Source organism: Macrobrachium nipponense, chromosome 19 (assembly GCF_015104395.2).
Source record: "Macrobrachium nipponense isolate FS-2020 chromosome 19, ASM1510439v2, whole genome shotgun sequence".
Lineage (NCBI taxonomy): Eukaryota > Metazoa > Arthropoda > Malacostraca > Decapoda > Palaemonidae > Macrobrachium > Macrobrachium nipponense.
The window spans coordinates 5,420,638-5,442,217 of NC_061088.1; the positions used below are offsets into that span (position 1 = coordinate 5,420,638).

Below are 21,580 nucleotides of genomic sequence, written 5' to 3' on the forward strand. Positions count from 1 at the left end.
AACTGTATTGGCTTTTTATGCAAGGTCGAAAATTCCAAAATAAACAGTTTTACAGGCGAAGGAAAATATTGGGTTTGATAGTTGCACGGAATCATTTCGTAAAATGCCGAACATTCAAATCTGATGAAGCGTTTGCTTTCGTCACTTACCGCTCTCTCTCTCTCTCTCTCTCTCTCTCTCTCTCTCTCTCTCTCTCTCTCTCTCTCTCTCTCTCTCTCTCTCTCTCTCTCGTGTGACAACGATTTAGGTTTCAATATCAAAATTAAATAGATAATTAAAACTTCTTGAGAAAAATATTAAGAAATTGCGATTATTATTCAACTGCGGCTAAATTTTACATAAAAATTCTTTATATGGGGAAAACAATGAAATAAGCATGGGTAGTAATCGTAGCATACTAAAGTTGCCACTTTATTCCGAAGTTCATGACAACGGAATGTCTATATTATTTTTGAAGTGCTCAACTTTGACAGAGTGAACGCACTACGTTACCAAAGAGATGGGTCACTCATCCGTCTTACTGAATGCCGCCATCTTATAAAATCTCTCTCTCTCTCTCTCTCTCTCTCTCTCTCTGTGTGTGTGTGTGATAACTGTAGAAAACCCTAAAGGTCTGGGTCTTATGACAAAGATGAAGAAATGACTGAACGTGCGCTAATTTGAGGACAGAAGACAAAGACTTGCGTGTTAATTATCCAATGGGCACAAAAAAATACATTTATATATCTTTATGGCCTCATTAGTTCCAGTTACTATGGTAACGTTTACAAGAATATAAACAGACCAATACTTTACATTTCCAATAACTAGATAGAATACCCAATGTTGAATTCTGTTAATTCATCACAGCACTACTATAAGGACTTGGGAATGGAATTTGTAGTGAGGAGGTTTATTAAATCTGATATGAAAAGGATCATTTAGTCTGTTGTATAATAGTATTCTTATTCGTGTGTATCCATATTTTTTTTTTCACTGGAGTGGTTTAGATATGACGTAAGAAAAAGTAAGCTATTGTAGAGGTCTGTCTATCTTTCGCAGTAGTACTAAGGGCTTGGGAATAAAATTTGCGGTAAGGTTTACTCAGATAATATGTAATAAATTATCTATTAGTATTTACCTTAAGGATCTGTATTCAATTATCTACTACCATTTCGAATCGGTGCGTGTGGTGCAGCTCTAATTTCGCGATTGTTTCGCATCGGAGTGGTTATATGTCCCACCAGAAAAAAGTAATCTTATCCGCGATTTAGTACACTCCCGCTTCGTCATGCATAGAGATCAGTTGTAAACATGCAGCAGACGACGTCCGTCACGTCAAGGTGTATAGTATCGGGTCATACGCAGGTAAATGTTCGATTATTACTCTCTCTCTCTCTCTCTCTCTCTCTCTCTCTCTCTCTCTCTCTCTCTCTCTCTCTCAGTGTTTGCCAACGGTAACCGTAGCAACCACCGTCGTATAGTAGGTATTGTTTTTTTTTTCTCTCTCTCTCACTTGTGTCGTTTTCTGTCCGTCGAAGGACGTACACAGACAGGTTGTTTTTACCCTCTCCCCCCTAAACGAAATCTAACCTTCCTGTCATTTTGACACACGCCCCCAACGCAGCTGGAGGTTAGGCCAGGGGGGTTGTAGTGTTACTTATAGGTATTTGTTGCCCGTGTGACACTAGCTACTACCTATAGTACCTAGGTATTTTATTGTTGTTACGTGTGAATTGTGTTCAGGTCATGCATATTGATGTTTAAAGACTCACACGAGGATGCCAATTCGACCTTTTTTGTCTATAGTGGAATGATGTGTGTTTTGTGTGTTTGCGTTTATCAGCCGTGGCCCGTTTCCTATATATAGCTAGTATACTATGTCTGTGCCTTAGCCATATTCTCGTAAGCCTGGAAGTGTAGCCTAGGCTAGTGTCTTGGCTGTAGCCCAAATTGGCTCGCAGATCGTAATGTTATTCTTTTAGTGGTGACGTATTTAGCTGCATTAACTATTTATCCTGAAGTTAGATGACTCTGCATGAAATTCAGCACTGAAGTAAAGTATCACCGTATTCCTTTTGCCAAGAGGTGCTTAAATTAGTCAAAAGCCTAGCCTAGACAATGCGTTGCATACACCATTTCCAGAAGACCGACTTGTAACAGCAACATAGCCTTTAGACCTTTTTTAGCAGTGATTTGCATAATATTACAGTAGCCTAATGTAACTATTGTCATGTAGAATTGTCATTCATATTGTTGAGTTCGTTTCAGTATTATAGGCTCACTCTAATGAGAAACAACTTTTCACAATACATTAGTTATGTACTCCTTTATGCTTATACTGTACTCTTTGTAATTAGGCTAAGTTTAACTTGCCAGTTTCTTCTGTTCATTTTTGCTCTTGAATATGGGAATGGGGCATGTTTTAAAGATCCAGCATTTTTCCAAAGGTTTGGTCTATTTTACAACAACTTTTGCAATGTAGATATGTTTCAGGAAGTCCATTATAGCCTACTAATAAAGTAAAAGCAATAAAGATATGTTCTTAAAACTGCATTATTATTCTTAAGACTGCGTTATTAATCTTTTGGTTTGATGTTTTCCTAGATAGAACTTATGTAGTTGTGCAATTTGAGGGGTCTAAACTATTATTAAGAATGTGCGCTCACTGGGCAGTTGAGGGACCTGGTCTTTATATTAAGCTTGTTAGGGTTGCTGCTTGAAACTAAAGCATAAGCAATGCAGCATTAATTTTACTTAACAAAACAAAGTTGTCATTGAATAAAGTTTTATTTCTATGATGACCTGGATACTTTTAAAATTAATGACTTCAAGTGACAGGATTTTTTTATGAACTGTACCAGTATTGACAAACTGCAATCTTTATTCGTATTGCACTTTATCCTGTCAGGAAGGATTTTAGATCTAGACTACATTAATGAATATGAAAATTGTAAATGAAGTTGCACTTTAGTTTTTATGGTTCACAAAAATGAAACCTGTGAAAATGAAGTTGTCTTGAGTTAAGTTCACCTTTTATATATGTTGTAGTCTTCCATACTGTGATGATGTAATTGTCAATGTTGTCATTGCGATGTATAATTTTCCAAAATTGTATGCTTTCTGAACATCATTGGGAACAATTCCATTCTATGAAACAAGATGTTCCATATTTGTAACCATTGGCAATATTTTAGGTCTTCTCTGTAGTGCAGCAAAGCTTGTCATCATACCCTTTACAATATTTAGAATGTACTGTACTGTATCTGTTTTCATAGTTTCTGTGAGAAGCATGTAAATATTAATTTTTTGTCATTTTGTAGGAAGCATGTTAAGGGATTTGGTGAAATTGATTTAAATGGACCTTTATTGTAGCTATTCCCCTGCTGGAGATGCTAACTGGGACTCATATTCATTACCTTTGGATGTGCTGAGGAAATTGGATTCTTGTTATTCATATGATTTTTACTATTTTCCTCTTTACTAATGGGGTGCATGTAATTCCTGTTCCATGTTTTATATCGTGTATGCAATATAGTACACTACTACTGTATTCTGTGTCTGTTTATGTAATGTAGCATCTCAGAATTTGGGTATCAGTTATGTCAGTGCTCAGAAACCAAGACTGAATCACTTCAGTGCTTGATTCACATTTACAATACTAAAATTCCAAAATTTAAGAATGTTTTAAAATTTACCCACAGAATTGACTTAAACATTAAGATGCTGATGTTGTACACAAAAGGACATTGAAATGCTGTAAAACATTAGTCATACTGGGAAAAGAATTACCACTTTCCCAGGGGAAATTGGATGAATATGAATTTTTGATGCATTAATGAAAGACTGAAATTCAGGCATGTCACGTTGGGGTAAAAAGAAAAGTTATGACAACATCCATAATTACGTTGAACGAGTAGAGGATGTTTTGTTGAGTGAAAGTTCATGGTCAACAACAGATTCAGAATGTTCAGGATGCCTTCACTTGAGTAGAAGGGCAGTCTACAAGGTGAAGGTACTTGAAGCAGGACTGAACTAGCAACATTTTCACCTACTCTGACACTGTAAGTGAACAGTCACTAATAAGAGAAAATAAAAATTTTTTGATAACTCTATGCACAGTATCTTAATATATGCTCAATGTATTTGTTACCATACATTTGTTGTCAGTTGCTGATTATCATTGGTTGCATGTTTGCATGCACTGCATTTCATAATGGCTTTTTAATTATTGCTTTTGTCCTCAGTGTTTGTGATGGGAGGCCTTTGTTCTAAATGCTCCTGTCTCAAGTGTGTCATGCTCGTTTTGTAAAATAATAATGAGACTATTATTTTTAGACACAGTTTGTTTACTCTTGAAAAATATCCTTTGATATATTTACAGAGATATTTGTCAGTTGCAGTCCACAAGTACATACAGTAGAGTGAATGTGTGAGTGCTGTGTTGAGAAAAAATTAATATTTTACCAAATATAGGGGTTATCACATTGGAAATTGATGAGTCCATTGGTAAAAAGGCACTTTTCAAGGTCCCTTTTGTTTGTTATCATTAAGGACCCTAAGTTTCATTTATTGAAATTTAGATTTTTTTTATACATGTAAAAGCAACATTGGGATGGAAGAATGATATTGTAAATAGTTACATGTGCCTATTATTTACAGTATCATGTTAAGTATTCTGTCATTATCCTTACTTTACTCTTATTTTGTTTTACTTTGTTTTCTTAATGTTAGAAGCTGTCACAGTTGTTCTGATGGTATGTATTAAGGAAGGTTGAACCACAAGTGTAAATTGAATTCCTAGTCTTAAGGGAAGGTCAGCATACATTTATGATAAGTCTTTTGACTACATTGCTCTTTCAGATATAAACATGTGTTTATTTTTTTTATGTTTTATTGCATAAGTAAATATGTTGTTATTCTCGTTCCTTATTTATTTCATTTATACTTTCTTGTTTTTCTCTCTAGCCACATGCTTATGCATATTAGCAAATACAGTTTAAGTGACGTTGTATTGGAGTGTTAATATCCAGGTACATTAGAAAGTAAGCATATATTTTCTTACATTACCTTTCATTCTCTGAATGAACCGTATGTACTCCAGTGTGTGCAACTGACAAATATTCACTAAATTAAGATTATGTATAAATATGATTCATTATAGTTCCTTTTAAAATAATATCTGATACATCTTCCTTGTCACCTGACAGGGACAATGGGTATGGCTGGAACGAGTATGCCAATGCTAACTACATTCAAAGTGCTAGTAGCCACTGTGTGCTAGCTAGGGTGAGGGCATGTGCTGCCGAACGAGCCAGGCATGTCTCATCTCGTCACATCAAGGACACTAATATTAACAGCCATGCAAATCCTTTAACTGAGTAAGCATCCTAATTTGTGTTTTTATTTTTAAATCTTGAATCTATTGGCATATGCTTCATCTTTGATTGCACAAATCAGGTTTGAATTGACTATGTAATTTATAATATTGCCGAGATACTTCACTTCCTACGACCAAGGGTTTTGGGGTCACAGCACCCAAGATCTTCAAATTGTATAAGGAACTGTAGCAGCCATAGTAACAACTATAAGATTGTCAGGGCTTGCTTTTAAACTTATACAGCTGGTTAAGTGTTAATTTTATACATTCTGATCTCTTATATTTCTTTTTTTTTCAGCGACGGAATGTTGCAGCAACTAGCATTACTGGCCGCTGGTGCACAGCCATGGAACCACAAGATATGCACTGCGCATTCTAGACGCTTTGCATATGCAGCCACCCTTGCTATTTATGTTTATGTAGTGAGTTATAATAGTATTGTTAGAAACATAGAATTCGGAGGTCTTGCACATGTACTCTTATTTCATGTATTTGCTGTGCTTTTTTACAACAAACTGTAAGACCTCGCTGTGCATCTCAAAAGAACCAATGCTGAAACCATTTCAGGAAAGCTAATATGTACAGTACTCCAGATAATTCCAAATATATTAAAATTTTATAAATTCTTTGGTAGTAGTATACACTGTATTCTTAATCTTATGTAAGCCAAACCATAAGTTCATATAATTTTGATAGTAGACATACCATTAAGTACAAGATAATTCTAAATATAGAAGACACAGATGGTACCATACACTTATGGAAATTCATTACACTAGTAGCCTACACACTGCATTTGGTGTGTACATCATCACCTCTCTCTCTCTCTCTCTCTCTCTCTCTCTCTCTCTCTCTCTCTCTCTCTCTCTCTCTCTCTCTCTCTCTCTCTCTCTCTCTCTCATTTCTGTGTACAAGTACATATGTTGATAAGGCCTCATGAAAAGCAAATCCCTGTCATATACAGATTTATTTTTCCTTTTTCATAATACTGTACATATATTGTATTTGAATTTTGCAAAATATCTGGACTGAAGCTTAGTACTGTAGTAGTTTTCATTCTTATTTTTTCCAAATTCTGAGTTTACAAGCATCAAGATAGCAAGGTTATATTATAGTGAGTAATTGTAGAATATTTCAACTGTGTGAAATTTTCTCACAGCATCAGTTGGTATTGCTGCCTTTTGATACGTTATCTATTTGTCCCTCAACAGGTTGAGGAAGGTAGCAGTGAGTATCAGCTCTTCAGCATATTGGCCGATCATCGGAAAACTATAACATGTTTGGATTGGCATCCCACCAGTGAAGATCTCCTTGCCAGGTCAGTCGAGATGAATAAGTTTTGCTTACAGGTTTATTATTTTTTCTGTTTTTTTATAAGTAGAGGATTATTGCCACAACTTGATGTGAATTTTTAAGGGAATATATGAAGTACAAGCCCTCTCACTTTTACTCATGCCTTAACATTTGGTATTCTAGATAAACCAAGTGTTGATAAGCTTGTGAAATCAGACAGATTAGTGGTTAATACCTCATTTTTTCATTCTAATTATATATGTGTATACAGTACTATGTAACTGTCTTTTCCTTTAATGTTATTCATTTCATCATCTTTAACCAGTTGAAAGTCACTACAATGTTTGTCTATTATCTTTTTCTAATGTTCATTTATCATTATTGAATGGAGATAAGTGGATTTTTTAATGTCTGATTGATGGGTTGGCTTCAGTGTTTGCAGATTTCGATCTACAGTGGTACCTCGAGATACGAAATTAATCCGTTCCGAGACGGCCTTCGTATCAAGAGTTTTTCGTATCTTGGAACACATTTAACATGTAAAGTGGCTAATCCGTTCCAAGCCCTCCAAAAACACCCCAGTAAATTATATTTCCAGGCCTAAAACACATGTTCTTGGGTTACGATGGAAGAAATATGACTCCAAAAAGGCAAAATACTGTACATACTTGAGTATTATTCAACTGCATATAATGTTCAACCCCATTTTTACTGCATATATTAGGACTTTGGCATATGTCCCTTAGCAATAAGCCTAGCCTATGTTAGCGGGTTTGCTACTGTAGCCTAGTCTATGATTCTGACATCTAAACCTAAGAGCTAAAAGCTTAAGCTTAGAATATTACCACAATTAAAATGTAAAAATAATCATATGTACTCATTTCAAATAATTATTAATCAATCATTAACTATAATACACAAACAAACAAAAAACAAACCTTTCAATCGATTGTTTACATTCAGATCCTTACCCGTCTTAACGAGTATGGAACGAGCGCCAAGCAATCATTTTTCCTAGCACACAGTAAGCCATAAATTGTCATTAGTATCTCTCTTCAACTAATGAAACCACCAAACAGTATAATAACCATTCATTTCTATTCTTTATTCTATCTTTACCTAACGGAGATACCGAGTTATGACAGCTATAATGAAACATGCGTAATACGTATACGTAACGTAATAATAAAACAGAAGAAGAATTCTAAAAAATGCGTATTTGTTGGCAGTCTGATTTATTTATTTTTATTTTATGATATCTAATTCACATTTTTTTATTAAATGTATTGCATGTACTCATTTCACAATAATTATTAAGTAACCATTAACTATAACAAACAAACAAAAGAAAAGCTTCCAAACGTCTGTTTACATCCAGCACTTATGAGTATCGAACGATCGCCAAGCAATCACTTTTACACCGTAAGCCATAAATTTTCATTCTCTCTCTTCAACTACTGAAACTACCAAACAGTATAATAACCATTCATTTCTATTCTTTATTTTATCTTTTACCTAATGTTTTTTTTTTTATTAAATGTATTGCATGAATACTAAGTTTTTCAATTTACAGCAACCTTTTACCAATAGAATACTTAAAGCACAAGGGGTAGATGCTGACCAATAGGAGAGCAGGACCCTATGGGGTGACTAGCATCAGGAACCAATGGGAGAGCGGGAGGATGGTGGCGAGTTTACTCAGTTTGCGGCGCGGGAGTTTTAAAATTGTTCTCGGTGGTCCGGGCGAATCCCGGGACTTTATAGCAACAACCTTTCGTATGTAGAGCAGTAAAATTTTTCGTATTGGCTTTCGTAACTTGGATTTTTCGTAAGTTGAGCCTTTCGTATCTCGAGGTACTACTGTTAATTAGTTTCATTCAGCTGGCTGATTAGTGTTCCTTCGGCATACACTTTAGTTTCCACACAACATCCATAAGTTAGGAATTGATATAAGTGTCACATAATATTTATAAGTCAGGAATTGATAGTGAATATTAAGAATGAAGAGCAATGACGAAATTAAGACCCAAGGTTACCTTGAAGGAACTTCAGCTTTCATCTAGTGGACTTTATCGATTTCTAGCAGATTGATTTGTTTTTATTTAGCTGCTACTCTTGGCATATTGCCAAAGGATTTAACATCATAAACAATTAGTGTTTTTAAAACTCTTTCCCCAGAGCTTGAAGACAGAAATATTCCTGCTGTTTTAAAATCTTTCCCAGAGCTTGAAGGACAGAAATATTCCTGCTGTTAGGATAACCTCATTGGATCTTAGTGTCACTATATAAAGCCCTTCATAAGAATCTGCAAGGTTTGATGTTCAAGGACAAACTTTTTAGGGTTTTGGTTTTGGCAGAAGGCAACCTGGCTTCGCGGTGGCATTTCCTTAATCCACGGTAGTTGGCCAAGGAGTTACATTGATTGCCAGTAAATGTAACGTACATGAAAGGATGATCATCAGGTCGATAATGCTCTCCTTCATTATAGAAGAGCAAGGTCATCTCACAAATACGTAATCCAATCATCACGTCCTTTTTTTCAGCCGCTGTTTAGTTACTCTTACTGTGTCAGCCCCCACATGTAAAGTGGGAGGTTTTTTATTTTTTAAGTAAATAAGAAATTTTAAATGATATATCTTCTATTTATGGAATAGAGAAGGTTGTGAATAAAGTTTCTGTCTGCATTATTGGGAAGTTTTTAGTAATACTTTAATGTCCATAGGAAAAATTCATCCTGACAAATTTGTACAACTTCCTGAGGCATCATACTCTAATGAGCAAACCTTTAAATCTACAGGTAAATGAGTTTTAAAACAGAATTTTTACATTTAGTAATTGGCTCGTTTAAAGCTGAATACCTTTATTCCAGTGCTTCGTTAGATCAGCGTGTTTGCGTTTGGAGTGTCAGCAGCCAGAGTGTCTTATATGCTATAAGCTATGTCGCGTCCCAACTGTGGTTGCCTGGTGTGTTGGTCACAGGCAAGTATGATTACAGTTGCTTACAAGTAAGGGATAAATGTTTCTTAGATTTTCTTTTTGACCTCACCTCCTGGGAGGTAATGGAGTTTACTTAATTATTATTATTATTATATTATTATTATTATTATTATTATTATTATTATTATTATTATTATTGTTATTTTTATTATTATTATTATTGTTTATTATTATTATGACAAATTAGTCACATTTTTAGACTCACATAGGGCTTGCCAGAGGGATTTGTTCTAATATGAAAAATAGAAAAATAGCACAGGAAGAGACCACAGGGAACAATTGTAAAGTAAAAAGCAGAAAGTGATGTACTGGCAACTGAGATGATGCTGCAAAGAACCTTTTAAACTTATATACAGTGTGTCTTGCAAAGCACTGTAAGTGGTGCCTTCCTACAGAGAAATAGACTGTTTTTTTGATCTGACATGTGTGATTGAAAGGTTATGGAAAATATGCAGAAATTTTTTTCTTATTAACCCTTAATGTACAGTAATCATCATATAAGTATCTATAACAGTTTTGATTGATGGACAGGCTAACTCATTTGAGTATCAATATTACGTGCCCATACGATTTGGATGACTGTAGCTGAAGATGTTCACTATTCAATGATCCATAAATAACTAATGACACCGTAGTAGCTCAGCAAAGGACAGAGGGTGATCAGCATTCCTTGAGACTTGGTGGGGAAATGTATTTCCCCTTTCTATCCCATGACATCTTTGTATTCATTTGCTCATAAATATACCCAGGGATTGCTCTTGGTTTTAGGTCTTATCTTTTATGATAATGTTAGTTATAATTGTATTTTTAAATATCTAACTTCCCTGGTAGTTACATATATATAGCTTAATCCCGCCGATTTGTCGCGCGCACGGCAGAAATTCAAAATTCGCGGCTATCGCCGATAGACGGTCAGGTGATCATACCTGTGCTCCCTCTATGTAGGTACTTGGAACCATTCCCGTTTGTCCTCAGAAATTCCCTGCCGTCGTTCGAGCAGCACGTTGGAAATTCGCTCTTCTTTGTTTGGGTTTGCTTTTACTATAATTAGTGAAGTACCCATTGCTTGATTTTTTGTTACTTAATGGCTTTCGCTGATATCAGATTATCCTTAATTTGTTTTTTACACAAATAAGTTTCAGTTGGTCAGTTTCCGACTTCTACAGTTTTTCTTGTTTTCTGAATTCAAGATGGCCGACTCTGTAGTTAAGGGTTTCGAGTCCCGGCTTCCAAGCGGCTCTTGATCCTCTTACAATAGTTAACAAATGCAGGAAGCAGATATGTATGAGAAATAATGAAAAGTATGTTTACTATAAGATGCAATTAGATTTTAATTAGAAGAGCTAGATCGTATGTTCTATCAGCTAGTTCTTCTGATAGTCAAAGCTTGTCTACCTGTCCTAATACTAATATTCCTGTGCCTAGCCCTAAGTTTAAGAGTACCAGACCCACCTAAGGAGTCGTAGGTAGTTAGCCGACTATGAATGTTTTTACTGCTAGTTTCGGCTTTGCGTGTTAATGCAATCCCTTTCTTCAGAAAGGTCTTTGGAAAGGGGACTGAATAGACAGTGCGTAGTTTGCATCGCAAATTTTGTGACAGTTTTAGTGTAGTGGAGGGTGCGCCCATTCGTGTCTGTCACGCTCCTAGCCCTAGACCTCTTCCATGCTCCCCAACCCCTGGGAGAAGGAATGTCGACCAGCGAAGGGAGGTGAGAGATGTTAAAAAGCGAGCAGACGTCCCCTCGAGCGATCCTGTTGACGCATCCCAGGACGCTCCCCCTCGCCACAGGAAAGGCGAGATGAGGAAGTGTTCGTCATTCTCGGATGACGCAAGCCCTATACACGGTTGGCGACAACCGCAAGTATCGAGACCTCTAAACAGGCGCAGGTCCCCTGTTTACGTTCCAGCAACCTTCGGGTAGCGTTTAAAGCTTTCCAGGGAGATTCCTGTTGGAGCTTGACTACGCGTCCGCACCTAACAGAGGGGTAGGACGCAGCGCCCTTCAGAGGAAGAGGACGTGCTCTTTTAGTCAGTTCACGCGTCTCCCCCTCCCCCGGATTAGTGGCGGTCGCAAGGGACGTCTCCTCCACTTCGCCACAAGACCCCACATAGAGTCTCCGAAGCTGTAGACGTACTTGCAGTGCCATCTCGTTGTTAGCTAGCAGCAAGAGGTACCGCAAGCAGCTTTCTTGTCAAGGCTTCAGCAGTCCATTACGTCTCTGTTTGATGTCGACAAGTCGCAAGAACTAACAGGGGAAGCGCGACGATAAAACACAAGATAAAACCGCAGTTAGCACAGCGTGACGCTAACAGACGGAAAGACGAAGACTCGCTGCAGTTGCAGCGCTCTTAGGCCACTCCCTCGCAGCAACCTACACGCGTGATGAAGCAGACGCAGCATGCTCAACGCAAGCATGACGCACGCAACCAGGCGGCTCCCTCGCAGCTTACTGGACGTGTGACGGGAAATGACAAGATCGTGACGCTCCCTCCGCAACAGGCTGGAACGCACGCAGCATGCTCCCTCGCAGCAGGTTGGACGCACGCAGCATGCTGGACCGCATGCCATGACGCACGCCAAGCAAGACGATGCGCGTTGATTCCCCCACCCCTCGTTTCGCACCTCGGAAATTGCCAATCCTTTGGAAGAGCTATCAGAGGATGGAGACGCAAGAAACTCTTCATGCGGCGGATCTGAAAAACGATTACTTGCGGTATTGGCGGACTTATATCCGAATATTTTTTCAGTCAGGCTGTACCTCGGAGCCCGCCCTCCACAGATTTTTTTTTTAAAAAATGGAAAGGGCCCAGAAATCTTCCTCCTTCAAGAATGAGTCTCCTTTGCCTTAGACCAAAAGGCAACGCAGGGCCTTTATATCTAAATCCCAATAATTGTTTTTTACGATAATCGGGAACCTCACCGAATGCTCGAATTCCTGGAATTTCTAGCGTTTGTAAGAAGAACTGCTACTGAAGTAAGGATACCTCTCAGTAGACGACCAACCCTACAATACAGAAGAACGAACGCGAATATCCAGTTTGTCTTGAACTTTCGTCTCGGGTTTTCTGTTTTCACTATTGAAGCTTTCCTTAGGGGAACACTTCTCCTTCACTCTCTTGCATATAGAAGGAAGGGTGTAGATTTATTTCCAATCCATTATTCTCATTCCTCTAAGGGCAAAAAGAATTTAGGATGGAACTCGTTGTACAGAAACCTACAATACACAACGTATATTACCCTCGAGACATGATTCTGTTAAGCAGTTGAATTGTCCGGGGGTTAGTCGCATACCGTAGTTAATTCTACGGTTTGTGACCGAGACGGCTAGTATCCTAATGGAACTGCAACTCGGGACTGTCTGCATCTTCCCAGGAGTTACCAGTTTCGATTTTTAAGATACTTATGGTATAGTCACGACACCACCACCTCAGTTTTATGTTTTTACCGAAATCCGTTTTCGTTTAAATATAATTGCTCGAGCATAATAGATCCCTTTTTTAACACTCGATTATCTATGCCGAACGCATTCCTTCGAAGAATGGATTACCTGGCAACTCAGGATAGCGAGTGAGCAAGAACCACAGAGTAGGGGACTGCAGGAAGACAAACTAGTACCAGCTGGCTCTCTGAGATGCATGGTCGGATTATGTGTCTCTCCCATACAAGGATTGACTAACGAACCTTTTCTCTGTCCAACAATGTCGGACTTACGTCTCTGATTAACGGGGGTTCTCGCATACATGAATGACATCTTCTGCATCCCCTTGAATATTACGAGAATTTTCAACAGAGATATATATTCAGGACTCTTTCATCTTTATGTTTACCGCACGGTAACAGAAGTCTTTACTAGTCTCACGCTGCATTGCATTGCGATAATGCGAAATATTTCTTCAGACATCTGAGTTTGTCTTCAAAATATCTCTTTTGTTCCGACACGGCATACAAACCTTCGGTCCTTTTACAATAGGAAGGTACTAGCGGCAGCTGGATAGGTCGTAAGCTTTCGAACAAGGGGTTCGGTAGTTAACTGCTTGTCCGACAGGCGCGCGCGCGCGACTGGGAGGTAAACAAATCACTTTTGCTTTCGGCCTGCTGGCGTGTAGACGTGTATCATCGCTCTCTGCCCGCTTCATCGTCGTTGCTTTCGCATGGTTGTGTTTTTCTTTTTCTATTTATCTAGTGAAACTGAATTGTAAGTACAATCATTTCGATATTTATTTCCATTGAATTCAATTGTGAATTAAAGGATCTTGGTTTTCTCTACGCCCTCCCGATTACCCGAGTGCCGGGACTGAAGGGCGTAAGTGCGGGAATTCATTTTTCCCAGAAAATGATCCTCGTATTGTGTATGCTCGGTGCCGACGGGCGGAGAGCGCTCGCTCCGAGCTTATATTTTGGTTGGAAATGTGTAGATGAAAATCGTAAGTAAGTGCCCTTTTCATTTATATTTTTTGACCTGTATGCTCGTTGCCGAGCGAATGCGCTCGGCACGAAAAAGGATTTTGACGTAAGGAAAAATCTATTTCTGGGCGATTGGCTCGTGTCGCCAGCGAAATATCCTTTAATCTATTATTTCTAGGGTAAATGTACTAACACATACCAGAGAATAAATAAAATAAAGAAGAAAAAGGTCATTATATAACTGACTCGTCTCGACCTCCAGGAGGGTGTCGGTATGAACACTAGGCGAGTGAGACCACAACCACGAGCCAAATGCCAATAGAAAATCTCCCCACTACCAAATCCCTCCAAGAGGGGAGCCGACCCACAGGGTGAGCAGCTCGTACTACTACTACTCCATCCCATGGCTGTCGACTGCTGCGCCCCTGGTGGCCATCCTGAAGTTAGCAGACAATCTTGGCGAAGGGATGGGTAGGGTGGGATTTCGCTGGCGACACGAGCCCAATGCGCCCAGAAATAGATTTTTCCTTACGTCAAAATCCCTTTTCTGGGCTCAGCTCGTGTCGCTGCGCGAAATCGTACCAGAGAAATAGCACAAGATTGTCTACAAAAGTAATAAATTAAAAATAATCATAGGTCCCAAATAAAATAAAGAAAATTAAAAAAGAGAATATAATTGCTAAAAGATACAAATACACAGTGATACAAAAGTAACATATGCTTAAATTACCCTTAATTCTAAACATGTTTCTTAACATAAGGTAATTTACATATGTAACAGAGGTAAATTGGCTTACATGTAACAGAATGGTATCTGTGTAAAGGCATGTACAAAATATAATAGCAATTCAAACAATCAAATTAATCAACAATGATAATAATATATATAAGGAATGTATAATGACTTAATATACAAAACCCGTAACCATTATAAATGAGATGTATCCCCATAGCATAAAAATAAGGGGGTAACATCCATGAGATCAATATGCATAATCATCTGTGGAGTGTCCCTAGCACAAAAATAAGGGGGCACTCACTACCTTATTAAAAAGCAGCTAAGGCACAATGTGAATGTAAAAGAACACTGTAGGAATAGACGAACCGTTGGGTGAGGCAGGTAGAAAGAGGACTGAATCTTCTACTACAAATTAACTAGAGTCAGGGAAACTATGTTTCCGCTGCTACTACTGCTGAAAATTTCAGAGCTTCCAAGGACTTAAGGTAATGGCGTTTGAACACTGTCGGCGATTTCCATCCGGTATATTTTTTCGAACTCATCAAAGTTCATGTGTTGAAATAATTATTGAGGTGGCTACTGCCCTGACATCATGTGCTTTTGGGAAAGAGTCATGATTGGCTTGTTTGATAAAGTACAGGATTTGTTGCCTGATGCCTTTAATGATAAAGTTCCACCTTTTTCCCTCTTAAAGAGGGGCCCCCCCCGATGAGGATGAGGAGGTCCTGGATAGAAAGGCTCGTAAGGCTGAAACTGGACAAAGGGATACATCTTGTGGAAGAGTAAAACTTTCCAAGGTTCCCACCTCATCAAAGGATCTTCATTTTTGCCAAAAAGCTACGTTCCGGAGAAAGTAGTACTTCCCCTGTGGGAAGGAATTGAATATGATCCGGATCTCTGGACAAAGCCGACAGTTTCTGAAATTCTTGCTCCTGAAGCCAAGCTAATAAAAATAGGGGGTTTTCCTTAGGAGCATCATAAACGAGCATGTGTCATTATCGGTTTTCGGAAGCCAGTTTTAGAACATCGTTTAAGAACCATGAAACTGACGTAGGCCTCACAGAAGGCCTAAGTCTAGCACATGCCTTAGGAATAGACGAGAAGTAGGTATCCGTCAAGTCTATTGTTAAATCCAAATTGAAATATCTTTTTCAAGGCTGACTTGTTTGTCGTAATCGTGCTAGCTGCTAAACCTTTTTCAAATAGGATCTGAAGAAGGATATAGCTGAATTAACTGTCATGATTCTGATATCTGACTCTCTCAGGAAGGTTGCTAACTTTTTGACAGCAGCATCATACTGCCCTCAAAGTTGAATCCCTTTTATCGGATTCCAAGAAGAGAATATTCTGAGGGTCAATATTCGCATCTCTTTTAGCCGCAAACTTCATGAAAATCCATAAAGTTAGGGTTTTTGAGAATCCTGAGGAAGCGAACACAGTCTTCGTTTGTACTGAACTGGGAGAGCTTGGGACTGGGGATCCGAAGGGGACGAAGGCCCACCCGTTCCAGAATCAGGGGTAACCAATTGCTCCTTCGCCAGTCTGGGGCTACTAGAGCCACTTGACCCTTGAATGTCCTGAGTTTGTCCAATACTTTCATAAGGAGGAATTCACTTCCCAAAACTGGGGGGGGAGGGAAGACGTAAATCTTCCCCCAGTTGTTTCCAGTCTAGAGCTAGGGCGTCCCGTGGCGTAAGCCAGAGGGTCCAGGTTGGGGGCTACATAACACGGTAGTTTGTGGTTCGCTTGGGATGCGAATAGGTCCACCTGAAGCCCTGGGCACTCTTTGAAGGATCCATTGGAACGAACTGTCGTCTAGTGACCATTCCGACTCTAGGGGTACTGATCGGGATAGGGCGTCTGCTATGACGTTTCTGACTCCAGCTATGTGGGTGGAGGAAAGATGCCAACTGAATTTGTCTGCCAGGGAGAAGATGGCTATCATGACGTGATTTAGATGACGTGACTTGGAGCCTCCTCTGTTTTATGCAATGTACTACCACTGCGCTGTCCAGGACTAGCTTTATGTGGGAGTACTTTGGTGGGAGTAATCTTTTCAGAGTCAAGAATACTGCCATTGCCTCCAGTACGTTTATGTGAAACTGACGGAACTGAGGTGACCAAATCCCTTGAACCTTTTTGACTTGGGAGTACCCTCCCAGCCGCTTAAGGACGCTTCTGTGTGGATGGTGATCCCTGGTGGAGGGAACTGAAGGGGTACTGACACTGATAGATTCTTGACTTTTGCCCACGGTCGAAGCCGATTCTTTAGAATCGAGCACTGAGGATAGCTTGTCCCTGGACCTGACATTTGCTCGTGAGCGCCAGATCCTGTTAGGTCTTTTAATTTGGCTTTCATCAAGATGTTCGTTACTGATGCAAACTGGAGAGAGCGAGGATCCTTTCCTGAGCTCTCCTGGATGCCAGTTTTGTGATTCAGAAATTGCTTGACTGACTTCGCTATTTCTTTCCTTTTGGTAGATGGAATCGACAGAGTGTGTGAGGATAGATTCCATTGAATGCCTAGCCACTGAAAAGTTTGACTCTGGAGTGAGTCTCGACTTGGATTTGTTTATCTTGAATCCTAGATATTCTAGGAACTGGATCACTTTCAGTGTGGCCTTGTTGCATTCTTCGACTGATGGGGCCCAGATCAACCAATCGTCGAGATACACTACCATAATCCCTTGCGGCTCTGAGCTGTTGTACTACTACTTCCGCTAGCTTCGTGAACACCCTGGGTGCCCACCGTACGTGAGCCCGAATGGAACTACCTTGAAGGAGAATGTCTGGTCTCCTATCTTGAATCCCAGATATGGACGGAAGTGTCCCTTTGCAAATAGGGATATGATTAGTAGGCGTCTGTAAGATCGATAGAGGTGGTGACGGCCCCACGGGGAAGTAAGGTCCGCACCTGTGAGATCGTGAGCATCTTGAACTTGTCGCAGCGGATGGCTAAGTTTTAAGCGGGACAAGTCTAAGATTACTCTTCTTTTGTTTGAGCCTTTCTTTGGCACGCTGAACAAGCGACCTTGAAATTTTAACCTCTTGACTTTGGCTATAGCTCCTTTCTGAAGGAGGTCCTCTGCGTATTTCTGCAATTCTTTTGGAAGGAAGTTGACGGAAAGGTCTGGCTGGAGGTGGGTTCGTCAACCAGCTCCAACCCAGCCCTTTTGACACTATGCTCTGAGTCCCACTGGCTGAAGTTCCACCGGTGGCGAAAGTGAAACAGCCTCCCCTCCTACCTGAAGTTCTTCATTGGTTCTTGTAACCACCTCGGCCTCCTCTGAAGTGCTTTCCCCTATTGAAGGGGTCTCCCGATCCTCTTCCACGAAAGGACCGCTTACCTCTGCCTCCCTTGCCCGAGCGTCATACTTCTGAGAAGCTTGACTCTCGAAGGCTTGATTGTAAGCTGGAGAGATGGCATATGAGGTGGAGGGGTGAGGCTGAGGGGATATCACATAAATAGGTTGTGATTGACCTTTAGACGTGGAGGGTTGGGCTGTCTGCACTAACGGCACAGCTGGAACTTGCTGGGGGAAGCGCGGTTGTTTCTTTTGGTAAGGTTGGAAACGTCTGGGTTTCCTTTGTCCCTTACCTTTAGGTGTCAGGTCTTGCCTCCTCCTGCCGTAAGACCCCAACGGTCTTTAAGGCTCTGGTTCAACCTCGTAGCCTCTGCCTGTACTTCCTTAACCATGGGCCTCTGGGAAGAGATCTGCGCCCCAGATGTTGGAAGAGAGTAACCTATTCGGTTCGTGACGAATGGTTGCCTCTAGCAGGACATGTCTTCCTACAATTCGTTCTAGCAGTGGCAAACTCGAACATATCTGACTGCACCGTTTGAGTCAGGGCTTTGGTCATAAGCTTAAAAATTGGTTCTGAACCATAACCATGGTTGCTACCTCAGACATAGCCCATCGAGTTGATTGATCTGGCTAGTCGTGATTTTGAGTCAAATTCAGCCTGAATAAGACTATCTGGAGCCTGGGTAGCTTTTCGCCAAACTGCTCCATAGCACAGTCAGGTTTGAGTTTTGCCAGCTGAGAATGTTATTTTGGCCAAGTCTTCCCACAATTCTCCGATTGAAGGGAGCAATGGAGATGTGGGATCTGCTTCTTTCAACTGAGGCATGGGTTCCCCTTCTGAGCTGCTGAGATGGTCGACCTTGCTATCTTGGTTAGGAACGGGAGCGGGGTACTTTCATCCAATTGTGAAAATGGTAAAGGGACTTTGTTCCGACACGGCATACAAACCTTCGGTCCTTTTACAATAGGAAGGTACTAGCGGCAGCTGGATAGGTCGTAAGCTTTCGAACAAGGTTTCGGTAGTTAACTGCTTGTCCGACAGGCGCGCGCAGGCGCGACTGGTAGGTAAACAAATCACTTTGCTTTCGGCCTGCTGGCGTGTGGACGTGTATCATCGCTCTCTGCCCGCTTCATCGTCGTTTGCTTTCGCATGATTGTGTTTTTCTTTTTCTATGTATCTAGTGAAACTGAATTGTAAGTACAATCATTTCATTGAATTCAATTGTGAATTAAAGGATCTTGGCTTCACAACGCCCTCCGATACCCGAGTGCCCGGGACTGAAGGGCGTAATTGCGGGAATTCTTCATTTTCCCAGAATGATCCTCGTATTGTTGTATGCTCGGTGCCGAGGGCGGAGCGCTCGCTCCGAGCGTATAGTTGGGTTGGAAATGTGTAGATGAAAATCGTAAGTAAGTGCTCTTTTCATTTATATTTTTTTTGACCTGTATGCCCGTTGCCGAACGAATGCGCTCGGCACGGAACTTTTCATATATTAGTTTTTTATTGTAGCAATACTCATTTTGGATCAGTTTCCGAGCTTACCCGGGAGATGATCCTTCCCCCTTTTTATTTTGAATGAAGTGAAATCGCAAGTGCAGTTCTTTTTCATTTTTCATTTTTTTTATTGATTGATTGCTTTGTTTTTTGACTGGGATCAATGTTCCGCTATTCACGGGAATTGATCCTTCCCCTTTTTATTTGTATGAAGTGAAATCGCAAGCGCAGTAGTCTTTTTCATTTTCATATATTTGTTGATTGCTTCAATTCATTATGGATCAAGGTTTCCAGAAACCTTGATCCATAAAGGTAAGGAATGGAACCTTTCACCTTGCGCTCGGTACCGAGGGCGCAAATGCGCTCGATCCGAGCCCTTATTCATTGTGAAGTGAATCGTTTTGCAAGATGCATTTTCATTTTGTTCCTTATTATTGATTGCATCAATATATTTTTGGTTCAAGTTTCCGCTCAGTCAGGGAATTGATCCTTATGCCTTGTATTTCGTGCCGATGGCACGATTGCTCTAGGGCTCCTTATTTTTGTTTGTTGCGTACATGGGTAAACTGGGGGGGTGCGGGGGTGGGGGGGGAAAACGAGACCCCCCCCCAAGATCCAGGTTCCCAACAGATGGCTTACTTTTTTTTTTAGCTCTTCCCCTGGGGGGGGCGGGGGGGGGGGGGAGGTTATCGGCGTTCTTCTCCTCGCTCGCCCATCCGTCGAGCGCGGGGGAGGGCGCTCGGTGCCCGATGTACAATTGTATTAGGGTCTTCCACTCGTTCGTAAGAACGGGAGGGATCAAACCCCCGCACGAGGGATTTCCCCACAATTAATCGCTACTACTATTATTTCCGCAGGTGCTACTGCCACGAGCGTGGACCTTGGTGAGGTATGGGCGTCCTTCCAATTGCAGAGAGTGCTGGTGTCCAGGGCTGCGGTTCTATGTCTGGGCCTACTGCGGTCACCCATGGAGTGGTGACCACGCACCAGGTACGACGTCCCTCCTCACCTGGTGTACTCGCCTCACGTGGTATCAGTCTTGCCTACCAGCCGCTGTGAAGTGCCGTTCGCCGTCCGACCGAGAGGGGGGCGTGCCGCCGCCGCTCGTGGTTGCCGCGCTGCAGCGACCACACTTCCGCTGCCCTAGAACTCGCCCCTGGACCTGCCGCCGGTACCAGGATGTTGCTGGCTGCTGCTCCACTTCCTGTTGTTTCGGTGCTGCCTGCCGTATCATGCCGATGCGATGCAGTTGCTGCGCTGGCTGTCCTGCCCGTTCGCATGTTCCGGCCTACCGATGATGTGCTGGCCGTGCCTGCTGTTCCTGAGATGCCCATACCTGCTGATGTCGTCCCTGTTCGTGGTGGTACTACCCAGACTTTGGTCTGTCTGTACAGGTGCGTCCGGGCCCTGTGGCTTCGGCTACAGCAGCCCGGCTCCGCCTGGATAGCAGATCTTACGTCTGTCCTGAGGAAGCTGACGAAGAAGAGGAGGAAGGTGTCGTGGTCGTCGTCTTCAATCTTCTTCATCGTCGTCGGGTCCGCCGCCTTCTTCCCCGACTTATAAGGCTTTACAGCCGAGGAGAAGAAAGGTCGCCTCCTCCCTCCTAAGAAGCTTCCTCGGGAGCTTCTCGGGACCCGTCTCACCTCGGTGGGACGGGAGGGTTCCTTCCGTCGGTCCTCCTGCTCCTTCGGGAGCGGGGACCCGTCTCTTCTTCCGCAAGGAAGAAGACTAACGGGGACCAGAGGGGTACCGGCTAACACCGGTACTTCCTCGCCTGTCAGTGGTGCTGCCACTGCATCAGGGTCCGTCTCGGCCTCTCGTTTCGCGGGACGGTAGGTACCGAGTGTACGGTCGCCTACCAGCGACCGTGCAGCCAGAACCAGACCTCTGAGTCCGCTCAGCGTCAGGTTCACGGCACGGGGCGGAAGACTGGTGACAGCCGCTCACAGCGACTCTCACCAGACCAGCTCTCGCTCTCGCGGCGAA

General features: G+C 41.5%; 1 long non-coding RNA gene across 2 annotated transcripts; it reads left to right on the forward strand.

The window, feature by feature from the left end:
- The first annotated feature begins 1,289 nt into the window (after window positions 1-1,289).
- Window positions 1,290-9,632, forward strand: LOC135212420 (uncharacterized). Of its 2 annotated transcripts, none has more exons than XR_010313896.1 (5): window positions 1,290-1,347; window positions 5,190-5,360; window positions 5,658-5,781; window positions 6,571-6,677; window positions 9,522-9,632. It is a non-coding gene; the product is annotated as an uncharacterized LOC135212420 (long non-coding RNA). The 2 variants fall into 2 exon arrangements; XR_010313897.1 differs by lacking the exon at window positions 1,290-1,347 and adding an exon at window positions 1,488-1,612.
- Window positions 9,633-21,580: the final 11,948 nt, after the last annotated feature.